We start from the raw sequence: 7722 nt of genomic DNA, 5'->3' as shown, positions 1-7722 counted from the left end.
TCATGAAAGTATCACTGAAGATAAGGGTGCTACAGCATAGTGTGGTGAAGAGAGCAGATGGTGCCCAGCTATCCATCAGAATAGTGTCTGGGGTCTTAAAGGTTTGTATTCAAACAAGAAGCCATCTAAGCGAGGAGTCAATTAAGTCCACCCGGAAGAAGCACACCAGCTTGTGTGATCCAAAGATGACAAGTACAACATTTGAATATGGCAAAGGGAAAAGTATCAGAGATGAAATTTGAACACCCAACTGTAGAAGGCTATGGGCACGGTGGGAGCGAAAACACATCTGCAAGGTATTTAGTCAGACTGAGCCTCTGGCATGTCTGCTCTAGGCACAGGCAAGAGTCTCGAATAGTCTTACTACCAGGCAGCGATCATTGTAATCTTGAGTGTGCTGCATTGAACTCCATACTTGGCCAGATGATCTCCCTACAGACCCAACCTGTATTGGTTCTGGATGCAAGTATCTCTCACTTGTTCCATGACAGAACTTTCTTCCTTGGCTTTTGGAAGGTTGACGAGTCTTTTTTCTTACTCATTAATTGCATTTTGGTCTTTACATTATTATTATTTTATCCTTAACACCTCATTATGATTGTGTTTCTTATTGTTGCTGTTGAGTGTCCTAGTTTGTGAAGCACAGGAGTAGCCACACAGTGATGAAAACGGATACGGGGGTTCATAGGGGGTGCGGGGTGGGTGACAGGGAGTAAAAATGAAGGTGGGGGCAGGGAGGAGCAGCAGAATGGACTGTGAGTGCACAACTTATTTTAAAGGCAATTTAACCATGTTTTTTTTCCTAAAGTTCTTATGGTAATGATTGTGCAATTCTGCTTGATATGATCAAACGGTTGAATTATTGAATTATATGATATGTAAATTATGTGGCAATAAAACTGAGAAAATACATTTCATAGCACTAATGCTACCAGCTATTACCATCATTGCAGGCAGTTGTAGGTTACGACTGAGCAATCTAGGACGAGTTTTGGCGATGCAGGGAAATGTGTGTGTGTGTGTGTGTGTGTGTGTGTGTGAAGGAAGGCAGGGAGAGCTTACCTTTTATGTTCCAGCTTCTTCTAATCCTACAATAATGAGCATGTCTCTTTGTTCTCCATTCCAGCATCTTGAAGGTGACTGTGTCAATGAGTTAGCTTTCCTTTCTGTGAATGAATGGCGCTGGGAGGACTTGGCAGGGTTTTCCAGAGGGGACTCTCATCCCCAAATCAATAATCGGGTGGGGGGGACACCTCATCATGCTTGGAAAAAGAAGAAGGGGCTCCCAAAAGCCAAATTTGGGATTAAAAAAATTTTTTTCCAAGTTGCGTTTTACATGGGTTTTTGCACACGAACAATCTATTACATGTTACTGACTGAGGGAGTAGAAAAAATGGCATTGGTGGTCCTCTCTCTCAGTTGGGTTAATGTATATACATATTTGTTTACAGTGTACTTTGCATATGTGTTTGTATAACAGTAAAATTTGTACACAGTGTAATTTGTGTAACAGTAAAATCTCAAAAGATGGAACCTATGATGGGCAGAAACCTATTGGAGAAGGAAAATGGAAATATTTCCCTCTCAAACAAAGGATAGAAAAGTAGTGAGCCTGAACCCTGTCAAAGACAGAAAACTTGTGAAATCTGAAAAGACAAGGCAGTATCACTGAATTCCAGTTATTACAGTGTATTTCAAAACTATTCCAGGAGCAATGAAGAAAAAGTTCCCCGGTTCTAAGCAACCAACTCATATACCGCCTTTCAAAAGGCGATCCTTCCCCAAGCTGGGAACTGTCTATAATGAACCATTTTACATGGTTGAATTTGTAGCTGGAAAAGTTTGTGGCCTTATTTCTTGATTTTTGTCTGCCAGGCTGGGCTTAGAAGCATGACTGGGTGTTAAACCCACAAATAAAATCTTTAGAAATTAGTAGCACAAATCTGTTGGTTGGGTTTAGCTTTGTATCTGCTGTACATGGGGCTTTAAAAGAAAAAGAGGTTTGTCCTTGCTATAAAAAGGGTGAAATAAAGAGAGAAACAAGTGGGAAAAAAAAGAAAAGAGGGATTAAGGATGAAGATGAAGGGAGGGAGAGGGGAAGAGAAGATAGGTAGAAAGAAGATGAATGAAGAAAATGGCAGGAGAGAAGGGTTAAATGACTTAATAACAGTCTGTCAGGGGAAGCCAGCCCCTAACACATCATTATGGGTTTGGTAGGTGCAATTGTGCAGCGATAATAAGTGAAGATCATAGAAAAGTTATAGAGAGCATGAGAGATAGAAGTATTGAAATAAATGGAGTCAGACACGATTCATGGTAGCATGCTCACCTCAGCCCCGCTTGGTGGTCCACGTGGAGGCAGAGCTCTCTTTAATGCTAGTCCAGCCTTTTTATATTCTCTGGGGACATGCAAACCCCCTAATTATAGGTGAGTACAAACATCACAGGGAGAGGTTGTGCTATAAGTAATACAGTAATGAGAGAGGGTGGTCTAGGGACGTACATGCAATAGGGAGAGGAGGGATTGGGGGCATACATGTGACAAGATGGGTGGATCCTAGATATGGATGGCAACTTAACTTTGGATGTCACAGAGCCAGTTTGGCCTGTTCCCTGGCTCAACTGATAGAGACCATTATTGGTAGGGTGTGAACTCTTGGTCACAGGCCTCAGGGAGAAATAGTTTATAGTCCCCCACGGCAGGGGAGGCCTACCCTGTAGTCTGGTGACTAACTGCCCTGGGGTGGATGTCTGTAAGCCTCTGACCTCCCCCCACAACAGTCGCTACATGATCAGCTCTGGTCCTGTGTCTTTATTTTCATTATTGGGTTAAGGATGAAAGCAATAGTCAATGTTTCTTCTAAAATACTACCACGTGGCCTGCAGAGGGCGAACTTTCCTTAGTTTTGCATCTTTCCAAGGCTTCAAGGGCCATAAAAGGATACCGTTTTTTAAGTTTAAGAACAGAACTTACCCAAGGAAAAGAGGAGAACAAGCCAGCTCAATGCTCCCTCTTCTTGCTTTTATCAACGGTTGGAAAATAGAATATTTACTAATTACTATACTAGAATGTAGATCATAAACTTTTTAGACCACATTCTGCCAACTGACCAAGCTGTCCCACAACACTTTGATCCTAAGCCTTCAAACTCAGTAAAACAAACCTGTGAAGTGTTTGGTTATGTCTGGAGGGTAACCATGACTGTGCCCTTATTACACAGATGAATAGAAGTGCATTACACATAAATATGTATATATATACTGAGATACCCCCACATATGCACACGCACATATACCTTATGATGTACATGTATACGTATACTCATATGCCTATCTATGTCACTGTTGAACTATTCTGGAGTTGTTACTGCTATTGTTGCTAAATTGCATATTTTATAACATTTACTTGTGAAGTCCCTTCACCTTGCACATTTCTTATTGTCGTCATCTACCTCGGTTAAGTTGTGCACACTTCTGTCACATTCAGTACTGGCTTTTGCATCACCCCAAATACCAAGTGTCTACTATCTAGAGAGTGCTTCCCTGCCCAACCACAAAAGAACTCTGATTTCTATATGTACACCTATTTTTACTTTTTTATAGAAATCTTATATTATTTGTCCTTTTGGGCTTGACTTATTTCACTCAGCATAATACCCCCACATTCATCCATGTTATATATTGTGTAGTATTCCATTGTCTGCATGGACCACATTTCATCCACTCATGTGTTGATGCACGCTGAGCTTGTTTCTATCTTTTTGTCATTGTGTATCATGCTGCAATGAACATAGATGTGCACATGTCCACTTGTGATATTGCTATTAGATCTCCAGGGTACAGACGTAAGAGTGGTGTTGCCAAATCATAAAGTATTTCTAGCTCTATCTCTTGAAGGAAATGTATTTTCCATAGTGGTCTTGCCATTGTACAATCCCACAACCTCCCAAGTCACCCTAAGACTCACCTCACTGGGTTTTTGTTTGTTTGGCTTTGAATCAGTGATTTTTGCAGGCGTGAGATGTTCCCTTATTAGAGTTCTGACTTGTATCTCTTGGCGGCTGACTCATGATCACAAACATCTTTTCGATGTTGGCGGGCCGCTGGAATATCTTCTTTGGGTAAGTGTCTGTTCACATCCTTTTTGATTGGATTTGCTTTTGCGGTTGTAGAGGTGCTAAAGTATTTTTATATCTTTCAGAGATTAGACTCATCTGCTATATTATTTCCAGATATCTTTTCTCAGTCTGTAGGTTCTCATTTTGTTCTTTTTGTAAAGTCTTGGTGAGCATCAAACACTAACTCACTGCCACGGAGTGTGTTCTCACTCGGAGATACCCCATGGAACAGGGTGGAACTGCCCCGTGGGTTTCTGAGACTGCCACTGTTTATGGGAGTAGAAAGCCTCATTTTTCTCTTGAGGAGAGGCTGGTGGTTTAAAACTGCTGACTGCCAAATTCATAACCACTCCACCACCAGGGCTGCTCATTAACCAGCATACGTGTTTGATTGTAAGGAGGCCCCAGTTATCCAACTCGCTTGCTGTTGCTAGTGTACTTGAAGTTCTGTTTCATAATCTATTACTGGAAAAAAAATTAAGGTCTCCCAGTTCTGTTACTGTATTCCTTCCAAGAACTGCTTAGCTTTCACTTTAGCTTTTTAGGTCTTTAGTCCACTTGAGTTTCTTTTCAATGTACGGTGTGAGGTACGGGCCTTGTTTCATGTGTCTGAAAACACCTGTCCAGCTTTGCCAGCACCATTTGTTAAAGAGCCTGTTTCTTTTCCTTGAAGAGACTTTGACCCCTTGTCAAAAATCTGCTTTTCACAGGAGGATGAATTTACCTCTGGCTTCGCAACTGTTGCGCACTTGTCTCCGTGCCTGTCAGCGAAGCAGTGCCCCGCAGTTTCCATTCCTGGGCCTCCTTCCCTGAGCCCCTTCAATGGTGCTGTGGCTCGCTGGGGCCTGTTCTCATAGGGACAGAACGCACGCCACATGTGGACTTAAAGAAATTCTAGTAGTCGTATTTTAGAAGTAAAAAGAAGCAGGTCAAATGAAAATGCATTCTGCTTATGACAATATGTCCAATGAAAAAATTCAGTATGTCGGCAACATAAAAACATTATTTTCCACTTACAGCACATCTCTATTTTGACTGTGTTTCAAGTACTCAGTAGCTACACATGGCCATCGGCGACCAGATTAGATGGCGTGCCTCATCTGTACCTTCCTTCCTTCACTTGCATGGCTCTCACCCTTAACCGGGTGTATTGGACAGGGTTCTCTAGAGAGACAGCAGAGATCAGCATATTGCAAAAGGCTGCAGTGCACACAGGGACCCCTTTCCCTCTCCCATTACCCTCCAAACTGGATCGAGCAAGAAACCCGAGAAAGGTGCATGTTCCTTCTGAGAGGCTGTCAGATTTAAAAAACCAGAAATGTCAACAATGTTTCTTAGCCTGTCAGTTCTTGGATCAAAGCAAGACAAAAGAGGAACTGATGAATTTGAATTCTGGTGTTGGCCAAGAATATTAAGTATATTGTGGACTGCAATAAGAATGAACTCATCGGTCTTAGAAGACAACGATGGTGTGTTGATGGCTGACTTACTTGGGACCCATCATTAGGAGGGACCAGTTCCTGGAGGAGGACGTCATGGATGGTAGAGGCCAGTCAAAGAGAGCCCCTTCACGAGGGTCTGACATGGCAGAGATCATAGAGAGGTAGTACAAGTCCCAGGCAAAGTGTTATTTTATTTTTATACATAAGACTGCCCTGAGTAGGAGCTGACTTGAGGGCAGCTAATCACAATTCCTTCTATCACAATATGAGGTTTAGTTCTAACCCAGATTTTCAGTATTATTCTCTGGAGTGTCCTTTTTCAATTAATTAATTTCTACCATGGATATATAAACTTCCTGTGTGTCGGGTGCTGTATACCAATTGCTCCTACACTTAAAAAAAACTTAAAACATTTAACAATGTTTATTCAAAATGTACATTATAAGAAACTATAAAATAGAAAGAAAAATATTGTACAATTTCAGTTTCATCCATTTCCTGTATTTCCCCCCCTTTTATTAAAATATCATTTTATTGGGGGCTTTTTCAGCTCTTATACCACTCCATCCATCAATTGAATCAAGCATATGTGTACTTATGTTGCCATCATTACTTTCTAAACATTTACTTTATTAAAAAATTATTTTATTGGGGGCTCGTACAACTCATCGCAATCCATACACCCACCCATTGTGTCAAGCACATTTGTTGCCATCAACATTCTCAAAATATGTGCTTTCTACTTGAGCCCTTGGTATCAGCTCCTTATTTTTTATCCTCCCTCCCCGCACCCCCTCCTTCATGAACCCTTGATAATTTATAAATTATTATTATTTTGTCATGTCTTACACTGTCTGACATTTCACTTCATCCAGTTTTCTGTTGTCTGTCCCCCAGGGAGGGGGTTTATGTAGATCCTTGTAATCGGTTCCCCCTTTCTACCCCACCTTCCCACCACTCTCCCAGTACTGCTACACTCAACACTGGTCCTGAGGGGTTCATCTGTCCTGGATTCCCTGGGTTTCTAGCTCTTATCTGTACCTGTGTACATGCTCTGATCTAGCCAGATTTGTAAGGTAGAATTGGGTTCATTATAGTGGGGGAAGGGAGGAAGCATTAAAGAATTAGAGGGAAGTTGTATGTTTTATCATTGCTACAGTGCACCCTGACTGGCTCATCTTCTCCCCGTGAAAAACTCAAGGAAAATTGTATGTTTTATTGCTGTTACACTGCACCCTGACTGGCTCATCTTCTCCCCGCGACCCTTCTGTAAGGGAATGTCCAGTTGCCTACAGATGGGCTTTGGGTCTCCGCTCTGTACTCCCCCTCATTCACAATGATATGATTTTTTGTTCTTGGTCTTTGATGCCTGATACCTGATCTTATGGACACCTTGTGATTACACAGGTTGGTGTACTTCTCCTATGCGGGTTTTGTTGCTTCTGAGTTAGATGGCCACTTGTTTATCTTAAAGCCTTTAAGACCCCAGATACTATATATTTTGATAGCCAGGCACCATCAGCTTTCTTCACCACATTTGCTTATGCACCTGCTTTGTCTTCAGTGATCGTGTTGGCAAGGTGAGCATCATGGAATGCCATAAACATTTACTTTCTATTGAGCCCTTTGGTATCAGTTCCTCCTTTTTCCTGTCTCCCCGTCCCCCATTTAAAAAAATTTTTATTGTGATTTGGATAAAGGTTTACAGAGCAGATCTTCAGGTTTACAGCAAGAATCCACACATATTTTATTACATCTCATTTATGGAAGTCCCCTCAACTCATAACATCGCGTATCCCATATCCTCCCTGTGTTCCCTGTTTACATTTTTCTTTCTTTCCTAACCCTTGGGGAAATGCTGCCTTTTAAGAAATCTCAAATCGTTGATGATTCTAAGGAGTGTGCACCTCCTTGGCATTATTGTTCCCTCCTTGACTTGTCTCCTGTTTGGCTTAAAATTGAGCCCCATGAGTGGGTTCTGTTCCACACCCGAAGGGTGACCAAGAGCTATCATTTCAGGGCTTCCACCAGCCTCTATCTGACCAGTAAGCCTGGTGGCCCCTTTTATGACTTCCTCACAACTTTTTAAGGAAATGACTATTATTATTACCTCTATTTTAGAAATGAGGAAGTTGAGCATGGGGAGGGTCAAGGGAGTTGTC

Source organism: Tenrec ecaudatus, chromosome 2 (assembly GCF_050624435.1).
Source record: "Tenrec ecaudatus isolate mTenEca1 chromosome 2, mTenEca1.hap1, whole genome shotgun sequence".
In the NCBI taxonomy this organism is placed as follows: domain Eukaryota; kingdom Metazoa; phylum Chordata; class Mammalia; order Afrosoricida; family Tenrecidae; genus Tenrec; species Tenrec ecaudatus.
This window is presented reverse-complemented; position numbering follows the sequence as displayed.